Below are 25,592 nucleotides of genomic sequence, written 5' to 3' on the forward strand. Positions count from 1 at the left end.
CATTAAATTATATACACGGGAGGGTATAACGCACAGCAGTGTGAAACCTATTCACTTCTCCAATGAGGAGGCCAAAGTCAGCCACGATGGTACATTTTAAGAGCTTGATTTCCTGGTTTGGAAACTCGTCTGCCTGTGCCAGAGATCCATCTGTGCTTGCTGGTGGGTCAAGCAGCAGCAGACCAGTCTCATCCTCCCACCTCTCCAGGTGGCACACGCGGGTAATCAGAAGACGCCAGGGGGCGGGTACATAGGCTGGGCAGAGCCCTGCCACCAGCTGACAATCAGGGCCATGCCTCTTACAGATCTGGACAGGGTCTCATCACTTTTGAGCTAACAAAGAAAAAGGGCAAATAATTTACTAGTAAAAGAAAAAAACATCTAAATTGAATATCCATGGATAAAATCTTCTCCTCTTTATCCAGATCTACACCTCTGTTTCTGAGGGCTGATGAGCAACTGGCCGATACCTTCCTGCCCACGCCCACTCCCCTCTCACCCAGTCACACACTCACTCACCTGCGCCCAGCGCCGGGCTTGGCACCAGCCAAGACTTAATTCCTGTCCTGAGACACTGAAAGTCTTGTATCTTAACTGGCTCAGTTATTGAACAACTAACTGAACATGGATGTCCTTTATAACCTTTGTGAATGGTGAAGAATTTGCTCTGGGAGAGTGAGCCTCAGCCACTGGGAGTAAGTAAGCCACCTGGCTTTTCACTCAGACCCTTCATCCTCAAGGACACGACAGAATCTGCCTCCTGGGAGTTCTCCCTGTAGCTTCCTGAAGCCCCGGGATGTCTCCTTCCTCTGAGGATGACCCCTTGTGCCCTAACACCGGAGCCGGGTCTCAGAGGGACGGTGGGGGGCCTCCACTCACCAACCCTGGCTGATCTCCTCTGAGCATATTCAACTGTGCCCCCACGTCTAGAGTCCAAATCCAAGGTCTGCTCAGCTTTGAGCAACAAAACAGACGGGTGCTGCTTCGGGACTGGCCAGGACCACATCCACCTGAGAGGTTAAGGGATAAATGCTGGCTTTCATACAAAGCATGGAAAAAAAAAAAAAAAAAAGACAATTCCTAAGAAATTCCAAAACGATATGATGACTAATATGACTTATGTGAAAATGAAATTTGTTTATAAATAGCACATCTTCCTCTTGCTATTTCTAATAACGGCAAAGAGGAAGTCTTCTTCTCAGAGCCCCTATGCATTGATAGTTATCAGCTGGCAAGGGTGATAAATTACATATAGATGACAAAAAAGGAAGTATGACTTTGGTGCAGAGTGATGCAGGAGAAACAATGCCAGACTGGAAGCCCAGGTGCAGGGGTTTCATCCCCACTCTTGCCCCCTACCCGGCCTCAGTGACAGCACGGTGTCGGCGCCGGGGGCGGGGGGGGGGGGGGGGGGTTGGGGATGGTTAGTCCCTCCCCTCCCAGCCAGCCGGGACCAAGTGAGACCACTAGCAGATGCTCCATGTGTTAGTCCGACCATTGTGAACAGACCCCAAAGAGAAACTTCTTACAGACAAGCGTGTGCTCAGTCATGTCCGACTCTTTGCAACACCATAGACTGTAACCCGCCAGGCTTCTCTGTCCATGGAATTTTCCAGTCAAGAATACTGGCCTGGAATACCATTTCCTACCCCAGGGCATCTTCCCAACCCAGCAATCAAACTCGCATCTCCTGCATTGGCAGGTGGATTTCTTAACACTGAGCCATCAGGGAAGCCTGAAACTTCCTACACAAGAGAGCAAACTCCTGTGTCCATCAGTGCCTGTGGGGATTCAGGGACTTTACAGGCAGGCCAGTGTTTTTCAGGAGACACTGGTCCAATAGTAGAAAAATTCACCAGAAAAGCTTGCGATGCCTTGAAGAGCTTGCAGGTCAGACTAAGACTTCCTGACAAATGATGAAGCAGCAAATCCAGCCAGCCCTGGTGTCCCGGCACCAAAGCCTGCTCTGCATTAAGCAGTCCTGCCCATCGCAGTTGGGCTGCAGGCCATCCTGCAGGATGCAGGGTACCACAGGAAGCATGGGGAGTGCGTGCATCTGGGATGCAACGAGCTGTCACCCTGTAGAAATGCGTCAGGAAAGCGGACACCCACAGCAACTCCAGACACACAGGAAAGACAGAGAGAGAGAAGGCGCAGGTTTCCTCTCCTCCTTTAAGGGCCCCACCAGGCAGGAGAGCCCCACACTCCAGGCACAGAGCCGATGCACAACGCACCAGTTACCCCAGGCTCCTATGGTTCCCCAGGGCAGGGCTGCTAACACAATGAAGTAATGGAGGTCTCATGACTTCTCACCTCACTGCTACATCAGAAACATCAGCATTTCATCTAAAACTGGCAGAATCCTTCTGCAGGATTCGCAGAACTGTCAAGAACATGGTTTCGGTGGAACTGGTGCCCAAATTCAACACCCCAGCCACAGCTCTCGTAACCCCACTGCTTTACTAATTTCATTCACCTGTAGAATATTAAGACCAACTTAAGAGGGCCTCAGACCAACCCAACAGAATAGTGAGCAAAAGAGAGTTGACAGAGAAAGAAGTCCACAGGGTCAATGAGGTATGAGAAGATATTCAATTCTATTCGTAATTTAAGATATGCAAATCCAAGATGGCCTTTCAATAGTCCAAAATCAAAGCATTTTGTAAAACCTGAAGGCTGGTGAATGGGGAAAAAACAAATGCTTACCATTCCCTGCTGGTGGGGTAATAAATGGGGTGAGCACTATGGCAACAGCTGTTGTCTTTTTTGCACACACCAGCAAACTCCGGCAATTCTGCTACAAGACCCACGCACAAAACAGTAATTACGGCCCTGATTATAATGAGGAAAATTAGAAACAGATATCCACAGGACTTTGGTTAAGTAAATTGGGGACCACTCAAACCATAAAATTGAGAATTATTAGGGTGTGAAAAGATAAAACAAAGAAACAGAGAAGGGTTCCCCAAATACTATTAATAACAGGAAAAGACGTATATACTATGTGAAAAAGGTACAAATATATTTATCATATGAAATCACTTTAAAGAATTACATTTACACCTATTCCGATATGCACAAAAATGATGGACTGATGTGTGTACCATCAAGGTTCACAGGCTCACCTCTGGGGATGAAGAGAAGGCCTTCACTTTTCATCACAAATACTTCCAGTTTTCATCTCTGGATTTTTATTACATAGTCATGTACTGCTTTAGCATTAATTTTTAACAACCTCAGAGACCTAGGGGGAAGATGGCAAACTCTGGCCTGCTGGGTATCAAGGTCCCCCCCACCCATCCTTGAAACTGCTGAGACAGGAGGGGACAATGGAGGGGCAGACACCTGCTTTGGTCGGAGAGGTCAGATGGGTGACCATCTCCAGCACCGGGATTTTGCAATGCTCAGATCTTATAATCCCATGTGATGAGTGTTCTCAGGTCCCTGCCAAGGAGTACAAAAGGCCTGGGGGTGGTGGAGGGAGGTGGGGCAGCTGAACTAGTCAGTGGCCAATGTGCTGGGCAAAACAGGCCCCGGTTTAGAACCCGATGCCCTGTAGGAGGAAATGGCAAACCACTCCAGTATCCTTGCTTGGAGAATCCTCTGGACAGGGGAGCCCTGAGGGCTATAGTCCATGGGATCACAAAGAGCTGGACAGGACTGAAGTGACTTAGCACACAAAGCGCAAAGCACCCTCAGCTCTTCACCACTAACTCAGGAATGAAACACAGGACCATGTAGCCTCTCTTTATACACCTGCAAGGGCCCTCTGTCCAGGTCTGTGTCTTGGCCAAAAAGAAAGCACCACTGTGGGACTTCTGCCCGACCCCTGTCCCCTCCCCTCAGCAACTCATGGAAAGGAGGTGGCTAAATACCACCTGGATCCTCCCAAGTGCTACCTACAGCTCAGGGATGAGTTCGGGGCCTGGAGAGAGACACTGGCCTTCACATCCCAGCTCCCCACCTGCTAAGCTGTGACCATGAGCAACTGACCACTCTCTAAGCCACTCAATCTCGTATCTGTTAAGACGGACAATCCTAACAGCACCTGCCCCCTGGGATGGGTATGAGGTGGTACACAAGAAGTTCTTTTCCAAGTGTACAGCCAAACCAAAGCCAGGTGCTACCCTGTGGTCACAAAGGGTCCAAAGGCTGGACCGAAAACTAAGATTGCAGCCTGACAGCACTTTGCCGATGTCAACTATTTAAATCATATCCTCCCAAAAAGTCAAGGGCAAAGAATTCCACTGATTCAAATTAATGTAGAAATACCAGAAAGGTATGGTTAGATTTCAATAGGCTGGGCATACATTTCCATTTTGTCCAAAAAGTCTGAGTCAAAGGGAACCCCAAGACTGGGCCACAGTCTGGGCCGACGCAGAGTTCACTGGCAAGTTAAGAGCCCGGTTATATCCCAGGACCCTTGCTGCTTCTATCTTTTGTCAACCAGAGGTGGATGCCTATTGAGAACACGAGGAGTTCACCAAAAAGAGAGAAGACATGTGTCCAAGGAGATGCTGGACCTTTAGGAGCAAGGCGCACGGTGTAAACCAGCTCGCCCTGTCCCCGCAGCTGGGCCAGCGGGGTCTGCGGGCGCTCAGCAAACAGGCTGTGGATCTGGAGTCAGGACTCTGCCCCAACAACCGGTGGTAGCCTTTTTCTGGAAAGCACAGCACTCAGCACCAGGGAAGAAGTCTTACAGGAATTTCAAACCTGCTTAGTGGGTTGAGGGATGTGGTTGCAATCACCAGAACATCATCCTCTCCGAACTGAGCCCTGGGCCCCTGAGCGTTTGCTCCTACCTTCCCTCCAGCTGGACCACCCCAGGCCACACCCCAGCCGGACTGCTGGGGGCCAGCCCCTGACACACACAGGCCCCTCCCCACACACCAAGCACTGGGTCTCACACACCCTTCTTCCCTCCATCAGAGCTCACACAGACATGTCAAGCTAAAACAAGCTTCACAGAACAATATCTAACCTTAGTATGCCTGGGTCCAATATTTTCTTTTCTACTCTTATCTCATTTTTTTAAAAAATGCCCATGGGCCCACAAAACTGATTTCAGGGCCAGTGGGTCGCAAGCTGCTCTGTGAAAAAATTACTCTGTTCTGAGCCAGGGCTCTCTGCAGGCAGAAACTCCAGCTGCTTCTCACTTCTTGTTTGTTAAGTCAAAGGTGGGGAGAAGAGGGGAGGCATGGGAAGAGGAAGCAGCAGGGGAACACAGGGAAGTGGGGGGACACACGAAAGAGGCGGGGCAGGTCACGGGCTCCCTGACAGCCCCCTCCCACCATCAAGAGGCTGTCCCACTGTCAAGAGGCTGTGCCACTCCCGCCTGCCATGTCCCCCAAGCTGGACCTGCGGCCAGGAACCCAAGCAGGTGTGCGGCCCCGGCTCTCTCTCCAAATCCACTGCTCACAGTTTGGAAAGCTCCCATTTCACAGACAGCCACCAAACAGGCAGCCGGAGTCACCTATACACTGAAAGCATGTCAAATCACTGAAGGGCTTGTTCGGGCTTTGCTCAGCTTCTCTTCCCAAATCCCATTCCGAGTCCCAGTGAGCTTATCTAGGAAACCTGGCCAGGGTTCAGTGACACATAACACGTGGGGCTTCTCCCACCCTCCCCGGGCATCCACCCCAGCGCTGACCCTGCATCCCAGCCTTGCGTGTTCCTTGTCACCGTGACAGCTCCGGGTTCTCACACCCCGGTCACACAGAGGAAGTTGAAGTGTCCGCAGGTCAAACCACCAGCCTCAGGGTCACAAATGAACCACCATCTTCTAGGTCTTTCTCAAAATGCTCCAAAAGTTGCCCCTGCCAACAGGCCTTCCCTGGAATGAGCCACCTGCAGCCTCAGCTAGTCCCAACGGCACCCTCTCGCTAATCAATCCATCGCATTTAGATACCTTTTAGACCTTGAACCCAGAAGAGTGAGGATCCAAGAGAGGCTGACTCATAGGGGACCGGGGGTCCCACAGTGGTGATTCATAGCCCAGATCACAGTGTCAGGCAGGACTGTCTCAACTCTACAAATAGCCCTCCTCACTGGCACCTTGCGTCCATCCCTTAAAATAACAATGACCACGGTGACCCCACGCTCTGTCCTAGGAACTCTTACCCATCTCAGGGAACTTTTACAATAACTTGCAAATGGGTGTGATCCTCTCTTCAGCTCACAGTGGAAGAAGCCGACACTCAGAGAATTTGTCTTTGGCCCAAGTTCCAGGGCTAAACTACAAAGCCAAGTTCTTTGTACTAGCCTGTGAGCCCCACTGGCCTCAGGCCCTTCTTTTGAAATATCACCCTCATCTCCTGCCCCCTCCCTCCGGTCCAGGGCCCTGAACACAGCTGTCTGGGTGGAGGATAGGCTTGCTTCCTTCCTTCTGGGCTGGCCACCCCCACCCCTTTCAAGGCAAGACTCCTCCTCGGCCTTTCCAAGGCCCCCTCAAGACCCAAGATCCCCCCACTTGCAACAAGACTCAGCAGTGTTTATTTCTTGATTACTATATGTTCCTCACATGCTTACTTTAATTCATAAGACCCAAATTATTGAACAGGGAATGAAAAGAAACTTTCACAATCACCCTCCCAATACCGGGCCCCTCCTGTGAAAACACTCACTGTGTGTAAGCTCATCTTTCCAAAACACTCCTGTTATCCTGGGGAAACCACTAGGTTCTAAAAACTCTGAATCAATACTGCCAGTTGTTTTAGTTAAGTTCCCATTTGGTGGTCAAAACCTGGGTTGACAGGTTTCTCCAGGTTGCTGCTTTCTCCAGCAACTACCCTCCACACAAACTACCCTTCAGTTATCTACACACAATGCGGTTCCATGGCACTTAAGAGTTATTTCCAAAACACTACTTTTCATCCTACATTTTCCTGGGCTTCCCCCAAATAACATTATTCTGCAGGGGCATTTGATGGGAGGCCTAGCACCCCTCCGGCTGCAGGAAAGGTGCACAGAAGCCGGCAGAGCAGAGACCAGGCTGTAATAGGAGAACTCGGATTCCAAACCCGGCTCGGTTGTGTGACCTTGGGCCCGGTAAGTCAAGCTCCCTGAGCCTCAGTTTCCTCAACAGCTAAGCAGAAAACCTTAAAATTCCCCCTCCCCGAACAGCTTCATAAATGTCCCTGAAGCTAAGCAGGGGCTGCTCGCTGCCCAGGTAAAACCCACCCTCCCTCCCCGGATGGAGCTGGCTGGTCCCGCCGTCCGGGGGTGGAGGGGGGCCCCCCTCGAGTTCGCCACGCCGATCAAAGTCAGGTCAGCCCTGCAGGAGAAGGCCCGAGAGATGCTTAAGAGACCGCCGGGCCCCTGGGCCTGTTCTCCATCTCTCCCCGGAATCTCTTGCCCCGGAAGGACGGCAGGGCACCGAGTGCGGTCCGGGAAGCCGGGTGGACGGGCATCTCCCCGCCCGCGCCCGCTACGGCCTGGCTGCATCCTCCAACTCGGCCCTGCGGGCCGCGCCCCGCCCCGCCTGGCCCGGCTTCCCCCAGATGTTGTGGCCCCCTACCTCGGCTGCGGCTGGGCTGGGACAGCAGCTCCGCAGGGGGTTCGACACTGGAGATCGGTGGCGCGGAGGCGGCTACAAACACTGCAGAGTCGCGCGCGTGGCCGCCTTTGTATGCAAACACCCAGCCAGCCGCGCGCTCCCAGTCTGCCTGGTCCCGCCCCAGGGGCGGGGCCAGTAGGAAGGGCGGGGCCAGCGGGGTGGTGCGAGAGATCTTTCGACCCCGCCCCCGGGGCGGGACCAGCGGGAGGGCGGGGCCAGCGGGGTGGCGCGAGGGCCCTTTCGAGGAGTGAGCCACTCCGCAGCTTCCTGAGCCCATCTGGCCCCAGGCGGCGGATCCTCCCTGGCAGGAAGTCCCCGAGCCGGCCCGCCCCTCCTCCCTCGCCGTCCTTTAGTGCTGTTTACTGAGATGCAGAAGGAAGAGAGAAGAGTCCTGCTTGGAAGGAAGCAGGAGTGCCGGTTCTGGCCACTCTTGAGATTTGAGATTTTTCCCAGCCATCCCAGACATGTCGGGAAGGGTTTCTGGTGCTCGCTGGCAAAGTTCCGCTGGCTCCAGGTAGAAGTAGGGGGGTCGTCTGCTATCTTTCCCTGCTCTCCCTATTACTGTCAGAACAACTAAACAAGGCCAGACTTTTGCAGGGAGAATTTTTTTTCCCCCAACAAGCAGTAAGAAAACACTAAAACACACATTTCAGTACAAGCGGAGTTGGATTCCCCGGAGCGCCTGCCCGGAGCGCTTGCCCGGCTGATGTTGCCGGTCGGGAGTCCCGGCCCCGCCTCCAAGAGGGCCCCTGCCCTGTGGTCTGCAATCACCCAGCTGTGACTCAGCCCGGAGAGCTGAGGTGATTCCCTGAGCCAATCCCGGGACCTGCTGCTTTCTGCCCAGCTCAGATGAGGAGAAGGCGATGGCACCCCACTCCAGTACTCTTGCCTGGAAAATCCCATGGACTGGTGGGCTGCAGTCCACGGGGTCGCGAAGAGTCAGACACGACTGAGCGACTTCACTTTCACTTTTCACTTTCATGCATTGGAGAAGGCAATGGCAACCCACTCCAGTGTTCTTGCCTGGAGAATCCCAGGGACAGGGGAGCCTGGTGGGCTGCCGTCTATGGAGTCGGACACGACTGAAGCGACTTAGCAGCAGCAGCAGGTGAGAAGAAGGAACCCGCAGGGATGAGTAGACTCGCTCCAAGCTCTGGAGGAGGAAGGAGGGAGGAGTGATGCCCGGGCCAAGTGACACAAGCCTCCTGGAGACTAAGACTCAGTTTCACCATCTGAAAAATGGGAGGCAGATGCTCAACACACAGGTCCACTTTGAGGATGGAAATAGCCATCATGTGAAACACTCTAAGCCCTTTCACTAACTTGAAAGTGAAAGTGGCTCAGTCGTGTCCAACTCTTTGCTACCCCGCGGACTATGCAGTTCACGGGGTACTCCAGGTCAGAATACTGGAGTGGGTAGCCTTTCCCTTCTGGGGATCTTCCCAACTCAGGGATCAAACCCAGGTCTCCCGCACTGGCAGGCAGATTCTCTACCGGCTGAGCCAATTCTAGAACCTTATACATGAAGGCTTCCCAGGCGGGGCTAGTGGTAAAGAACCTACCTGCCACTGCAGGAGACTCGGCTTCCATCCTTGGGTGGGGAAGATCCCCTGGAGGAGGGAACGGCTACCCACTCCAGTATTCTCCCCTGGAGAATCCCCGCGGACAGAGGAGCCGGTAGGGCTACAGTCCATGGGGTCGCACAGACTCCGATACGACTGAAGAGACTTCGCACGCACGCGTACGTGAAAGACCGGCGAATCCCAGAAGGATCTGTTCAGTTCTCAGCCCAGCTGTGATACAGGCAGTGGCCCACTTGCCCAGTCTCAAGACTGGGCAGGCTGCTGCCCTTCCTCCTGGGAGGGACAGCCTAGAGAAGCCTGATGCTGTGTAAGGCTACACAATTATGACTCCTCCACTGTCAGAACTTTTCTCCGCATATAAAAACCTCAAGAATGATACAAGCTGCCTGGTTCTAGCTGAAAACCTCCCTCCTTCTATCTACAGACAATAGCAACCCTGAGAATTCCTAAGATTTCCAGATTAACTACCTACACAATTGAAAGGGCTCTGCAAGTGGGAGGGGGAGACAGGAGGGGTGAAGGCACTCCCCTCTTCACTGGATTCTCATGAAACAATCCAAGTAGGTGTGCAATTGACTGATCTCCTGACAGTCACATCAGCGGGTGAGCTCTGTAAATGCCTGGGGCAGAGAGAAAGAGAATGGATTATTTCCCCTGGAGGGCTGCACATTATCTCTGGCACCTGACTTGGGCTCCTAGTAAGAGGGAATCTTCCTGGCCAGTGCTGGGCTAGAGGCCTCATGACTTCAGGGCTCCCTTGCGTGAGGCCTCAAGAATCAGATGGGAACCAGGGACCACCTGGTGCAGCCTCGTTTCCCCCCACCCCTCGGAGGGCAGGGGACAGAGCAGCCTGGAATCTACCAGAGATGGAATGGGTCCCCCAGGTGCCCATGGGAGGGCTAACCACAGTAAGTTCCTGAAGGGAAGAGGCAGGAATGAGGGGTGCTGGGTTCAACTGGAGAAGGAAGAGGAGGAAGAAGGGTACACCGGGGGTTGGGAGGGAAATGCTTGGAACTAAAGCACACAGGGCACACCCCCAAATTAGGGTGAGGGTCACAGATGAGGGCAAAGGCATCCCTGAAGGCAAAAAAAAAAAAAAAGTCACAGGGAGACAAGGAAATGGCTGGCAGTTGGCCTAATTCACCCTGCTGCTGCTGCTGCTAAGTCAATTCAGTCATGTCTGACTCTGTGTGACCCCATAGATGGCAGCCCACCAGGCTCCCCCATCCCTGGGATTCTCCAGGCAAGAACACTGGAGAGGGTTGCCATTGCCTTCTCCAATGCATAAAAGTGAAAAGTGAAAGTGAAGTCGCCCTAACAGATACAGTAGTTAGACAGCATCGTGGACCCTCCCCTTGGGCTGTGCTGGGCAGAGTCCAGGATTCATGGGTCCTGGCACACAGTACAGCTGGGAAGCAAGGAAAGCCCCAGGTTCAGGGCAGAGAGAGATACTGCTCCCCTGAGGGGCCTGCACTGTTGCCCCTCCACCCTCTCGACCAGTGGGTCCACACTGCCACCACCCATCCCCCATCCATCATCCCCTGGCCCTGCCTTCATCCCCACACCCCTGCATTGAGCACCTGCCCTGGGCCAGACCCCATGGGGGGCTCCATTGGGGACCAGGCCAGTCATGGCATCTGTCCTCAGTTGAGTATTTTGTTGGGGCCAGTAAGGTGAGTCAGCGGCAAAAATACAAATATAAACTGTTACCCTAATCAGTGCCACCATGACCTGAACAGTTGTACATGGCTATAGGATTTGACCTGCTCATGTCCGGAGGAGTCGGCCCACTTTATCCCGGTGTGGAGGAGCAGACAAAGAAAGAAGGCTAGCCTGTGCAAAGTGGGGTGGGCCATTCAGAGACTGAAGGAGGAAACACACACACACAATGATGGGGTGAGCACCCTCAGTCCCCTGACTGCCCTGGCAGTGGCTCCCAGCCTGCATCCTGGTGATGGAAGGGGCTGGGACAGCTTTTCTCCCATGGCCAAATGGGGAAGACTCCTGATGAACCAGACAAGGACAAGAAAAGTGGTTTTGCTAGAAAACTATATTGTTCTCTCTTTCTGATCCACTGCCAAGCCTGTAGGACCTAGGCTTCTAGGAAGCAGCCCCCACCCCTGGGAAGGCGGGTCCTTTGGTGTACACTTCACATACACCAACTGTCTAAGCTTCACTTCATAGCCTTCATCCTGCCCCATCTTTTCCCCAGCCTTGTAGTGAATAGGTTGATGTGCCAGACCCAGAATTAGAATTCTGTTTGGTCCGGCATGAGCACCTGCCAATCACCATAGACAAGAGTACAGCAGACCAGGATTCTGCTGGATGATGGGGAAGGTGGGAGGAGAAGGGAAGAGGAGAGATGAGGTAGCAGGAATGAAGCCACTTAGGGAACGTGGGACCATGACTGGCCACAGGTGTTTGAATCATTGATTGGCAAGGCCATATTCGTGTGTGTGTGCATGCTCAGTCATGTCCAACTATCTGCAATCCCATGGACTGTAGCCTTCCAGGTTCCTCTGTCCATGGGATTTTTCAGGCAAAGCAGACTGGAATGGGTTGCCATTTCCTTCTCCAGGGCATCTCCCCGACCCAGGGATCGAACCTGTGTCTCCTGCATCTCCTGTACTGTAGGTGGATTCTTTACCTGCTGAGCCATAAGGGAAGCCCATATTTGTGTACACTAGATGAATCTACCCGAGAAGAAAATACATTTGGAATTCAACTGAAAAATGCATCTGCTATGGACTAAATGTTTGCATGCATGCTAAATCACTTTGGTTGTGTCTGACTTTGCAACCCTGTGGACTGGAGCCCTCCAGGCTCCTCTGTCCATAAGATTCTTCAGGCAAGAATACTAGAGTATGTTGCCATGCCCTCCTCCAGGGGATCTTCCCAACCCAGGGATTGAACCCACAACTCTAAGGTTCCTGCATTAGCAGGCAGGTTCTTTACCACTAGTATCACCCTAAAAGCCCTGGACTAAAAAGTTTATATCCCCGCAAATTTATGTTTTGAAGCCATAACTCCCATATTGATGGTAATTGGGATGCAGAGGTAATTAGGTTTAAAGATGAGGTAATGAAGGTGGAGCCTCACCAGAAACCTGGACCCAAAGCTAAGCATAGTGATCCATCCTCTGACCTCAGCTAGGGAAGCTGGCTCCAGAATAAAATCAGGTTCCTACAAGAAGATGCTACACAACCTGTTACAGCGCTGTGGGCTCAGGGCCAACCACAGGGTCACTGCTCAGGTGTTAACAGTTTTCAGCTGATAGATCTTTGCACCCAGTTGAGATAAAATCTATGATGCTAACTCATATAAGCCTTTGTCAGCTCTAAGCAATTAGGAAAGCAGAAGAGGACTGGATTTGCCAACAACTTATAATATGTGTTAACATGCAGCATTTATGTGCTGCTTGTCAATAGCCATTCACATTGGCGTCTGCTTGTTGCCTGGAGTCTAACCACAACGTCTTTAATTGTTGACCTAGAACCTGTGCTTGGTTGAGGAAAGTCACTCTATACTCTGAGGACGCCAAGTCTTTGCTGGTGACTCAGTGGTAAAGAATCTGCCGGCGGTTGCAGGAGACTCAGACTCGATCCCTGGGTGGCAAAGATCCCCTGGATAAAGAAATGGCCATCTACTCCAGTATTCTTGCCTGGGAAATCCCATGGACAGAGGAGACTGGCTGGCTACAGTCCAAGAGGTCCCAAAAGAGTCAGACCCGACTTAGTAACTAAGCAACAACAACAAAGCAGTGTTTACCAAGAAAACTTGTCACATCGTAGAATCACCTAGAGAACTGTTAAAACTCTCTATACCCAGACAAGCATTGACAGCAATTAACCACAGTCTCTGGGGGCAGGACACAGGCATAGGCATATCACAGAGCTGCTGCTGCTAAGTCACTTCAGTCGTGTCTGACGCTGTGCAACCCCATAGACGGCAGCCCACCACGCTCCCCTGTCCCTGGGATTCTCCAGGCAAGAACACTGGAATGGGTTGCCATTTCCTTCTCCAATGCATGAAAGTGAAAAGTGAAAGTGAAGTCACTCAGTCGTATCCGACTTGTAGCGACCCCATGGACTGCAGCCTACTAGGCTCCTCTGTCCATGGGATTTTCCAGGCAAGAGTACTGGAGCAGGGTGCCATTGCCTTCTCCCCATGAAATTCCACTGTCCCAGTCACATTTGAAAACCAGTGTTCTAAGAGTCCGCTTCCCTTCATCCTGTACCCTGGCCAGCTGCCCCCTCTCTCAAAGCACACCCTCTCTACCAGTGCCCTGTTCCAAGGGTCGACATAAAATGTATATTTCTTTTAATGTCCATATAAACCAACTCAAAGTAGAGTTAGTGTGTGTGTGTGTGTGTGTGTGCGTGTGTAGCATGATACACTGAGAGGAGCCCGGGATTCCAGAAGTGGGCCTTGAACTGCGGCAGATTTCCGTCTCTCACTCTCCTTCTGCTTCCTTAACTCCGCCCCTTCCCTTCTCCCAACTGCTTCCTCCCGGAATCCCTCCTTCATCAGTCTGGCCACACATGGCTCCCCAGGCAGCTCTTTCCTTCCCATGACCACCTACCTCAGTTCCCCTAACTCCAAAATGTCAACAGAGAAACCGTATTGATTCAGCTCATCTTCTCAACCTACAATCCAAAGTCTTAGGTGACCAACATCCTAGGAATGACCACCTTTGCTGGTCTGTCCCTGTCTAGAGCCTCCCAGTGCTGCTCCCACCCCCTTTTCCAGCACCTAGTGTACCCCAGACACAGAGCTCCACGTTGCAGAGAACAGCGCCGTGATGAGACACGGAGCCTTTCTTCCAGGCCTCTCTAGTCTGTCAAATATCCAACACTTGCTGTCAGGAAGCACTGAGGGAGGAGGAACAGAGAAGACAAGATCAAGCCTGACAGAAGACCCCAGGGTAAGGGGCTCCACGCTGCACTCTGATCCCCGCCTTACCTCTTGCTAATTATGTGACCTGGGGAAGGGATGTTTGACCTTTCTGACCCTCAGTTTCCTTTTCTACTGACTTGGGGTGAAACATCTGATTCACAGGGCAGCTGGGCTTATCTCAAGTGTTTAGTGCATTGTACTATATCAGTGCAATGTCTAACACAACGTAGATAGTTCACTCTGGTGAGTTTTATGTTAGTAATGACAATTGCTATTATTGTTATTATGAACACTTAGGAGCCTGATAAAGAATGCAGTTATCAGGTTTGGGCCTTCAGGATGGGAAAGACGCCTAACACAGGGAAAGTAGGTGGGAGGAGGCATTTCAGGCAGAGGACAAGCAGATGGAAAAACCCCTGGGAAGGCAACGGGGAATGAGGAGCTCAGTGCCTCAAATGGGGGGGTCACCTCCCCAGTTTGGATGCAAGAATGAATTCATACACTTCTCTCTTCCGCAGTGTCCAGTGCATGCTGGGTCCACAGGTGGTCTCAGAAGATGTGTGAAATGAATGAATGACTGGCTGAACTGGTAGTCCAGGAAGGGGATTAACCACTCTGGAGAGTTAAAGTCAATTTCCTGAATTAAAGCACATGCTCCTTTGTGCTTAGGAGAGTTAAATTCAGTTTTTGCTTAGCCCAAAGCAGTAACATCACACCTGAATGTAACAACGCGCACCTACAAGGAACATCCATATCCACCTCCTTTGGCGTCCACAGGCACTCTGCCTCACTCACCTCTGGCTTCTCTCTCTGGCCTCACCCCTTCCCTCTTGCGGAAGGAAGTACAGAGGTGTGGTTCCTTGGCTCCTCTTCAGTGTGACAGTCAAGACAAACCAAGGAAAGTATTCCACCTTCCCCGATGCATTAAGGGGAAGATCCTCCTGCTCCTCCCCACCTTTTCTTAGAGCTTTTACTGTGCAACCCTTCTTATATATTCTTTCTCTGCCCCTCTGAGATGCAAGTAAATCTTTTTTAAAAGATCTAGATAAGCCTCTGGGCACCTGTAGGACTCAAATGTTCGAAGAACCTGGCAGCCACCTCTTGGAAATGAGAACAGGAAGTTTGTACCCCTGTCTCCCAGCCTCTCTGGGAGGGCAGGTACCTAATTTTGACAGATGTCATGCCTCAATCCACGATGCAAAACTAGCTCTTGCCGTAAAGGTACCAGAGGTTTTGTTATTCCTTTGGATAAAGGCAATAAGCTAACACAGATGGCCGCTCCATTACCAGGCGAGCTGTGTGTGACAAACAGTCCTGTCAAGTCCTCTTACTGAGGACTACTTTCATTTAACTTGAGAACATGTAACCAGCCTGACGAGACGCAGGAGTGAGATCCTTCATGTCTCTGCAGTCCCTACTGGCTGGCCTGGTTTAATGCTTATTCAGAAATCAAACTCTTTTCTCATCTTCCTTTGTGGAGAGGTTCTCTGGGCTTGGAGGAGATTTGTTCTTCATGGTGTGTCCCAGCAGCCTGGCTGTCCTCGGGATGCGGGCCTTCCCCGCCCCGGCTGGGAAGCTTGCAAGTGTCACGTGACTAAGGTTAACTATAGTCTGGTCTCAGGCCAAGTTGTGTTACTGTCATCTCTCCCTCAATCTGCGAGTTGTCTCACCAAACATGCTGGTTAGGAGTCCCAAAGACCCAAGGATCCATAACAAAAAATCTGGGCACTCAATGTGGAAACAGTCATATCTTCACTACCTTCTAAATCCAATGCAGCAGAGTGTTCTTCAATTGTGAATGTTGGCAACAAAACACAACAGGATCCACAGTACCTGGTAACCGACACCGTCACCACCACCAACAAATCACAAATATCTTCATGCACATCAAAGTTATTGCCGATATTGAGAAACATCCTGGACACTCATTACTATTTAAAAATTGTGGTTGCTATTCTATCTGCAGCTCAGAGACAGAAGGACCAAGGCAACTTGACCCCAGAGAACCAAGGACAGGAAGTTGCTCCCTCTAGAACTTAGTCAAAAGCAACAGAGAAGGTCTCCCTCCGCCACCGCACACTGCCGAGCTCACAGCAACAACAGGAGGGTCACATGAACACCAGGGAGAGGAAACTTAACAGGCAAAGGGACCCTCTCTGAGGTCCAGTGCAAAGGAAAGATCTAAAGCTAAAGAGGCAGGGAAGTAAACCCACTGGCACCCCGAAACACAAGGTGTGCCCACGGGAATGTGAAGGGTTCAGCGCACTGAGGGCAACCAGAGCAGCAAGGAACTTCAAAGCCTGCCCAGCTTCTACCCAGGTTAACTCACACCCCCACGCTAAGGGCCTGCCGCGAGGAAAAGTGGGTCCATTCCTGGAGATAAGAACAGCTTGTGTTTCTATGGTTCTACTGAGATGTCCAGCTTTCAAGAAAAAATTAGGAGGCAAAGGAAAAGGCAAGACAATACCCTTGCCTCCTGCCCTCAGTTTTTCCCAGACCTTGATGTTAACCATCAAAAAACACAGAATAATTAGCTCAGTTCTTCTTGATTAATGAAATATCTAACGTGAAAGTAAATAATTTAGAATTATGGTTAGAGTGAGAATTTGCCTCCTGCAAAAAGAAAAATGGTGCCTCACATGACACCTCAAATGGTGCTTTAAACTGAAGGCCCTGGAGAACCTGTGAACAGGTTACAAGCAGGGAAGGAAATGTTATGAAACCTCCATCTTATGGAAGTGAATCTGGCCAGGGTGGGCCGGCCGTGCAGGACGTGTGGGCCAGGCGGCAGGAGATAGCGGAAGTAGCCGGCTTCTGCCACGGCCTGGATATCCAGTTCTGAGGTCAAGTGATGATCAGGCACTGGTTGCCATGGAAAATGGATGAAGGGACATCAAGTTTCCAAATGCCTCAGCTTTTGAGTTCAGGGACCCACATGGCTCCAGTGATAACATTGCCGATCCTCCCAGGCTCCTGGAGGGGTGTGGGCAGTGCCTCTGCAGGCTGTGAAGTCTTCACCCCAAGCTGTGAAATGTGAGCTCTTGGAACTTCCCTGAAGCTGAAGATAGAAAACCTTTTTTTCTTGGAGGTAGAAAAACGGACTTTCTCATTTGCTTTCGCAATCATCATGAAAGAAGGGCAAGAGACCCAGGCAGAAACGGTGCTTCAGGAGCTGTGTTGAGCTGTGTTCACCTGTCCCCCACCCTGGGCTGGAGCCCTCGTGTGGGCATCTGTCTACACAAGCTGACTTTGTGGGGAGGTGCCTGGCTACCACGATGTCCCAATTGGAAACATAACAAGACCAAGAAAATACTCACTATCTTAAAATCCCAGTGAAACTGCATGTCCCATAAATATTTGTGTGCTGATGGTGGTTCGTGACTAGCTTGCCCTGAGGGTCTCAAGACACCTCTGCTCTGCGGCCTACAGGAAGGGGAGAAGCAGGGAGCCCCGAGGGGTTGGAGGGCAAAGGCAAAGGTCACCTACTTTACAGGGGCGCTGTGGGCTTGGCTTGGGTCCTGGTTTGGGAATCGAAGTTCCTGTCCCTATTGTCTTGTCCTTCTAACAGGAATTAGACTCTGCAGGTTTCTGTTCGGTGCCAACTTGCAGAACTCCCTGAAAATACACTCAGTATCACAGGCCCGCACGTACATCTAGATGGCATTTCCTTTGCATTTCCCCACGTTAATGAGACAAAAATATTGGAAATTTGTTTGTATAAATTCAAATTTTACAAACACACACCATGGTTTACCCTTCTTCAAGGAACTCTACCAGTAGGCGATTAGCGACATAGAGCAGATGAGGAGTCCTGGGTTTAACAGCCCAGAGCAAACCGCAGAAGGTCACAGAGGGGAGAGCTGAGACCCCAGGAGTCATAACAGGGCTCTCTCGTCCCCACACCTCAGCACTGGGTCCACTCTTTGGTGGGTTCTGTGCCTGAGAAGGCAGCGTGGGGGACGGCGGGACGTGTCGCCTGCCGACTAGCACCTGGTCACATTCACCCTTCCTCCTGCCTTTTACCTTCGCTGCTGGCAGAAAGCCTCGTCTTCTCCTCTTGGAGGGCATGTCGTCAGGACCCTGTTCCACTCCCGTTAGCTTCACGTGGAGGTCCCTGCTCATGGGAACATTGGCCCCCAGGTCAATCTTCCTCTTTCTCCCAGCATTCTGGTTCCCAGCAGGCCAGGCCACTGCTTACCGGCTGCTGTTAGCACAGGCATGGCGGCCGCCCCACCCCCATCTCGGCCCCTCTCTCTCTTTCCTCCTGATCGTGCCCTTCAGCCCCCCTCCTCCCCTCCCATGTTCTCTCCTTGTCCATCGCCCTTCCACCTGCACCCTCTGCAAAGACCCCAGGGAAAGCTCATTGTTGGGTGGCAGGATTGTGACGGCCCCACTGGAGTTATGATGTCAGAGAAGACAGAGAGCGCTCAGTAAGCCAACTGATTGGAGCTGGTCAGAGGCTGGCACTGGTCCAGAGCAGACCTGATAGACACTAGGGATGATCGAAAGCTTGGAGCAGAACATGACCAAATTTTCCCATGACATCGGATTTTGCCTGGCTGAATTCTAAGTTCACAGAAAGCTAACTAGAAGGGACTTTCAATTCATTTCTAATTCATTCCAACTAAGTGAGAAAAAAACATTAAGGGAGGAATTACCTTATCCAAAAGAGCACAAAAATTTGGTGTTATTTATAAAGTATACTGGGCTTCCCAGGTGGCACTAGTGATAAAGAACCCACCTGCCAATGCAGGAAACATAAGAGACACAGGTTTGATCCCTGGATTAGGAAGATCCCCTGGAAGAGCACAGGCAACCCATTCCAGTTATTCTTGCCTGGAGAATCCCATGGATGGGGGAGACTGGCAGGCTACGGTCCATAGGGTCGCAAAGAGGCAGACACAACTGAAGCAATTTAGCACGCACATGTAAAGTATTCTAGTAAGAGATTTCTAGTCATAGACCTTGTTGCAGAAAAAGCATCAATTCTAAAAAGTTTAGGCTATATAGGAACCCTCTGAAATGCCTAAGTGATAGACAAAAATGATGAGTGATTACAGGATACAACTGTTTGCCTATTATCCAATAAACTAAAAACTAGTTTTTAAATGGTGATAAACTAGAAAGTTATTGTACAGTTAGAATGGAATCCTTTAAAATATGACAACACTGCTAGATAAGCATCAGAAGTCTTTGCTCATGTGTGACCCTGTGAACCCAAGCTTTCAGCTGAATATCAAGGACCAACCACCTTGTGCCCCTGTTGGCGTAGTCTTTGCATCGATACCTAGGATTACAGTGGGGTTGATTTCTCATAAGCAATTTCCTTAGGCATGACCAGAATGTGGTGGTTTAGTCGCTAAGTCGTGTCTGACTCTTGGCGACCCCATGGACTATAGCCCTTTAGGTTCCTCTGTCCATGGGATTCTCAAGGCAAGAACACTGGAGTGGGTTGCCATTTCCTTCTCCAGGGGATCTTCCCAACCAGGAATCGCACCCGGGTCTCCTGCATTGCAGGCAGATTCTTTACCGACTGAGCTACAAGGGAAGCCTACCAGCTTGCCTACCAGCAAATGTTAAACATCGGAGTAGAAGGCAAAACTGGGAAATACTGGTTCACAAACCTGGAAATACTGGCTCACAAACCATAGGCCCTCTCATTCTTCAGGAAAATCCACAGTTAGAACCAGAGGTGGTCTTCCAGATGTAACACCCTGCTTACCCCCTCCCACATTGTCTTTGGACGGTGCTTTTGAATCTTGATGGATAAGTTGCATCTGTAAGACCAACTTTTACAAGGAAGAGAATGCTTCCTTTCATCTCTAGCTCAGAGTAACTTGGGTAGATTTGTGGTTAACCCACTCCAGTATTCTTGCCTGGAGAACTCCATGGACAGAGGAGCCTGGTGGGCTACAGTCCATAGAGTCGCAAAGACTTGAACACGATTGAGTGACTAACACCGTAGAGACCTAAAAAGCATGTTCTGCTGTCAAAATTCTGGGAAGTAGGTTCTAGTAACTGCATGGAATTTGTACACTGCTCTGTGCACTGGTCACTATGCAACCCAGCACCTCTGGGTAATCACGTGTAAGTCTACCATGTTCTGTCGTGTATAAGAGAATGCTGTTTGAGGCAGTGTATCTAAACTTTCTGCAAATCATCTGAACCAAATACAAGGCTCTTCTGTAGTCTCTCCAGATCTTGTCAACCTAGCCTTACCAAACTTTAGAGGCTAAGAAAATATTAACTTGTTTCTTGGGAGTCTCATATTTAAAGTTTACTCTTTGCTATTGAGATGTGAAGTCAGCATATTCATGGCCATGAGATTTCAGCCTGTGTGCCCCTCTGCAAGCCTCAGGAGAAGAAGACCCCGAAGGTTCACATTTCCCCCTACCCTGGGATATTTGGCTGCATAGGTAGCTAGATGACTGACAGCCCAAAAGAAAGGAAGTCATTGTCCCTGGTTTTCTCTGAAGGTCACACCACACTCAGAAAACCACATTTGGTGCTGGCCTCCGTGCTTGAGAGATATAATGATGGTCTGGAAGGAATGAGCTAGCATGAAAGGCGAGGCCAAACCACTCTCTAAGAATAATGACCAAAGCTGCTTAAATTGCAAAAGAAAACCCAGTGGGGGGAACGAGAGATGGAGAAATAGTGACCTAAAGAGAGGACAGGATCATATTTGCCTGTAGATTCCAAACCATCTGAAGGATGGACGTTGGTGGATCTGCGATCATGATAAAAGGGACCCATGGCGAAAGGACAGGCCTCTGCAGAGGGGCTCCTCTGTGCCTGGAGCCTGGGGGCTCCCCACTGGATCCCCACTAGGAGCAGGGCTGTGGAGACAGATCCAGAGTGAACAGTTGGATCTTTTGTGTGACTGGGTTGAGAAATCTGGGCTCAGCTTCGTGGTCCCACCAGAACAGCCCGCAGAGGAGTCGGGGTCTGTGCAGAGGTGGGCAGTTGGGTTCAGCATGCTTCCACCTGATTCTCTGATGCCTGGATTGAATTAGCTGCCCCACCTCCCTCTGCCCTCCAAAGAGGATGACCTGGTTCTAGCGAAGCTCTCCGTTGGGTGAAATGGAGAAGATCCCTGAGGCTTCTGCCCCAAAGAGAGAAGGGACAGGAGCACTTCTGCCTAAAGGGACTCTGAGAGTAAGCTGGTTCCAAAAGCTAATTTTGAGTTTTAGATCTCTCCCTGGTCCAGCCCTCAGACTCCCCAGAGGGAACATGTCCCCACCCCTGCTGCCCCCACCCCCAAGCTCATCACAAAATCTGACCTGGGACTCTGATTTTTCCTCCCAGAAGAGTGAGGACGTAAGCCCAGTAAAAATATCCCACATGTCTTTCTGGAAACAAAAGTGTCTTAGACAGGGTGTGGTTCTGGGGACCCGGAGATCTAGGTCCTTGCCTATGTTCTGCCACTTACAGGATCCTACCTAGGCCACCTCAGTCTCCAGGATGGAGAAAGAGAGGAAGTGGGAATAGAGGGCCATCTGCTCTGACCTGTCATTTACTCATCTATGCTGTGACTTCATGGGGACAGACAGCCTCATATCGTCACGACTGCCTGATGCCCCAACACACACAGTGCAGTTAACTGTCAGGCTGGGGCCCATGCCCCCATTCCAGGGCATCTCCGTTCATTTCAGAGGATATTGAGGCAGCTTCAGAAGGAATAACTGTGATTTCTCTTTCATTTTAGAATATCACATCTCCCTCCTCCGACCCCATATTCTCCTCTCCTGTCTCCCTCCCTGGGGGATGTGTAAGCAAAGGCTTGGGCATAACTAACCTAAACAGAGGAAATTCTGAGCCGAGTTGGGAGTTTCTTGACTTTCCAGTGGAAGGCAGGGAGTGGGGGCTGGGCAGACCAGGGTTTATCCGGGCCCCAACACTGCTCAGTTTCAATTCTCTTCTACCATTCCCTGCCCTGTAGCATTGAATATACCACAGTACGGTCTTGCTCCGCTGATGCTCAGCTTAGCTGCAGTGTTCTCAGGAGACCCAGAGACAGCTGGGTCAGCCAGAGAGCATCTGGATGGGGCGTGGTTCTCTGACAGACAGGCACCTCCAGGCTCCTCCAGCATCAGACCTCTGACGGCCTCTCTGGGGCCCGGCTGCTCTGCCTTCACCATTTCTCCACACAGTCAAGGCTCCAGATGCACTGGAGAATTTTCAAGTCCTTGGGCTTGTCCTGTTTCCTCCTACCACAGGGCCTTTGCACATGCTGCTGCCTCTACATGGAATCCTCTCCCCCTTCTTCACTGGGTTAACCACTGCTCACTCTTCATCCTTTGTTCAAGCATCACTAACCTCCCCAAGGATGTCAGTGTCCCCTGTTAGACACTTGGATTGCTCTGCGAATCTTTCATTTAGCGTACTGATCAAATTTAAATGTTCCATTTGTGTGTGCAATGATTGTAAAATCTCTCCCCCAGCAGACAGACTCTACAGGAGGGAAAAGACCATTTCTGTTTTAAGAATCTAGCACCATTTCTGGTACTTAACTGGTGTTCAATAAATACTTTGGAATGTATGCTTAATTATCATATGGGGTCTGCATTCACTGAATAGGAAATGATCCTTCTCAGTAAGATTCTAATTAAATACATTATTGTTGGATCTGACTGTGCTAGTGCCTAGCACTGATCCATCTTGGACAAGAGTTACAGAGCAGGGCTGTCACGATTCAGGCTAAGAAACGCAATCGGCTGTAAGAACCCTGCAGAGTACTTCTAGACAGGAACACGGTGAACGTCATCGGATAAGTTCAGAACAGCTCTGGTTATGATGCTGGACAAGGAAGAAAATCCTGGGTGAGGATGGCAGGTAACGCAGAATGAACACAGGCGTCTATTTTCCCTTTTACTTCCAGATGTTGTTGTTCAGTCACTGAGTCGTGTTCTACTCTTTGTGACCCCATGGAGTGCAGCACACCAGGCTCCTCTGGCCTCCACCATCTCCCGGAGTTTGCCCATTGACTTTATAATGCTATCTAACCATTTTATCCTCTGCCGCCCTCTTCTCCTTTTGCCTTCCATCTTTCCCAGCACCAGAGTCTTTTCCAGTGAGTTACCGCTTTACATCAATTGGCCAAAGCATTGGAGCTTCAGCTTCAGCAACAGACCTTCCAATGAATATTCAGGGTTGACTTCCTTTAGGATTGACTGGTTTGTACTTTCAGATACCTCATCTCTTTAGATTTCAAGGAAACTTCAGAACTTAAAATTTCACAACCGTGAAGAGAGGACCATCTTCCATGGAAAAGACATTTAATCAACTTTGGAATGTGGAAGCAAAGGGAAGGGTTGCGTAAAGAAATAACACGGAGCAAGTTATAACCTGGAATGCCTGCAAAGGGGCTGCAGCGGAGGGCAGAGCCACCTGTTCAGGAGAACCTCAAAGTGGGGGCCAGAGCCAGAACCACGTGGTCTTGGTAACAGCTCCCTGACTGTTTATTCCAGAGCAAACCCCAGCAATGGGAAATTCCAGGCAACCTTCCTACCCTATCCATGTTAAAGAAAAACAGTCACCTGCTAATCACCAGATGCTTGAGGAAACTGCAATCTGAAAGAAAAAGAACGACAGACGGGGGAAACCTGACTCCAAAAGAAATAAAAAATAACTAAGGGAACAGAAGATACATTAATAGGAAGAAATGCCCAAATTTGAAGCTCAGCGAGATCAGGGAGGTTATTTCATACATAAAATAGAAGAAACCTGTGAAAGAGGAAAAAAACTAGAGAGCAAAAAGGAATCTGTTAAAGGAATCTGTTAAAATCTGTTAATTATTTTTGATTGCCAAAAATAATAATGAGAAAAATAGAAGGTTAAGTTAATGAAATCTGCCAATCATAGACCAAAAAGTTGGGCAATAGGGGATGAGGGAGATAGGGGAGAACTTCATTGGTCTCCAGTCACCACTCTTGTTTGTTTTCCATTTTCCTTTAATCTGTTGAAACATCTCATCTGTTGATATTCATTAGCTTACAAGTGTGTTGTCCACCAGAACAATACAGACTCACGCTCCAAGATCTAAGCAGAATGAATGGGACACAATCCACTGCTGAGGCTTCAGGATACAAAGGGTTAACCGATACCCAGAAGCTTCCAGATAGAAAATAATAAGTCATCCAGGAAGGAACAAATGTCAGACTGGCATTGAGGTAACACTGGTTCTTAGAAGTCAATGAAACAATGCATTCAAAATTCTGTGGAAAAGTGATATCAACCTCAGATTCTCATTCCAACCAAACAATCAAACATAAAGCCAAATTAAAATAGAGATTCAGACACACAAGGACACAGAAACCTCTCTTCTAGCCCCCTTTTCTGGGAGATCATATGAAAATGAATTCCAGTTTGCTTACTTCTAAAGAGTAAACTAAGAAAAGAAGAAAATAAGGATCTGGGTTAAGGTAGGCGTAATGAGAGCCTGCCTAGATGCCAGCTCTAGTGGAGGACTGAGATCAAGCAGGAAGAGAGGTCTCCTGGAGTGAGAGGTGATCCAAGAGAAAAAGGACTTGGAAAAATCAGGGAACATGATACAGGTACTAAATGCAAGAAATAAATGAAAAGAATTAGAAACTACTGAACAAGGGAAACTTCTTATACAGGCAGCATGCTGCTGCTGCTGCTAAGTCACTTCAGTCGTGTCCGACTCTGTGTGACCCCAGAGACGGCAGCCCACCAGGCTCCCCCGTCCCTGGGATTCTCCAGGCAAGAAACTGGAGTGGGTTGCCATTTCCTTCTCCAATGCATGAAAGTGAAAAGTGAAAGTGAAGTCACTCAGTCGTGTCTGACTCTTAGCGATCCCATGGACTGCAGCCTACCAGGTTCCTCCGCCCATGGGATTTTCCAGGAAAGAGTACTGGAGTGGGGTGCCATTGCCTTCTCCATACAGGCAGCATGCTGCTGCTGCTGCTAAGTCACTTCAGTCGTGTCCAACTCTGTGCGACCCCATAGACAGCAGCCCACCAGGCTCCTCCGTCCCTGGGATTCTCCAGGTAAGAATACTGGAGTGGGTTGCCATTTCCTTCTCCAATGCATACTACAGAGCTTAAGAACAAAGTCTCTGGAGCTAGGTGTGGGTCTGAATTCTAACCCTGCCCTTTTTCAGCTGTGTGACCTTGAGCGAGTGGCTCAACCTCTCTGAGCTCATTTTTCTCATCTCTCAATTACAGATAATAATAAGACCAACTTATAGAACTATTGTAAGGAAGTAAATGAGTTAATATTTATAAAGTTCTTACCAAAAAAAACCTATCACTTGTTCCATGTAAGGTTTGTTGAATAAATAAGAAATAAGTAAGAAAACCACAGTTCTATATGAAAATCACGGTCATCCAAATAAGTTAGTAAATAGATCCCAATTAAAACAAGTTAATGGACTTAAAGAATGTGATAGTTTCCAAGTGACAGATTGAAGTAAAAGCTTATCAGTGTGTGTGTAGTGGGGAGGACAGGCAGGGACTGGGAAGCATATAACTTTCCTGCTAACAAGGAAAAAGGCAAATATAACTTCCAGGAAAAACATACCCCCTGCCTAAGAA

General features: G+C 50.0%; 1 protein-coding gene across 3 annotated transcripts in view; it reads right to left on the bottom strand.

Annotated features, from left to right (window-relative positions):
• The window catches only part of LPIN1 (lipin 1), a 127,664-nt gene that overhangs the window by 62,929 nt on the left and 39,143 nt on the right, over window positions 1-25,592 (bottom strand). Inside the window, exon 1 of one of the 3 annotated variants that reach the window (XM_018055627.1) lies at window positions 7,517-7,669. The exons of the other annotated variants lie outside the window; for them this stretch is intronic. The gene's annotated coding sequence lies outside the window, so the exon portion shown is untranslated. Of the gene's footprint in view, window positions 1-7,516; window positions 7,670-25,592 lie in introns of those variants that run through there. 3 annotated transcript variants of the gene reach the window in all.

The sequence above is a fragment of the Capra hircus genome, chromosome 11 (assembly GCF_001704415.2).
Source record: "Capra hircus breed San Clemente chromosome 11, ASM170441v1, whole genome shotgun sequence".
Taxonomy (NCBI): domain Eukaryota; kingdom Metazoa; phylum Chordata; class Mammalia; order Artiodactyla; family Bovidae; genus Capra; species Capra hircus.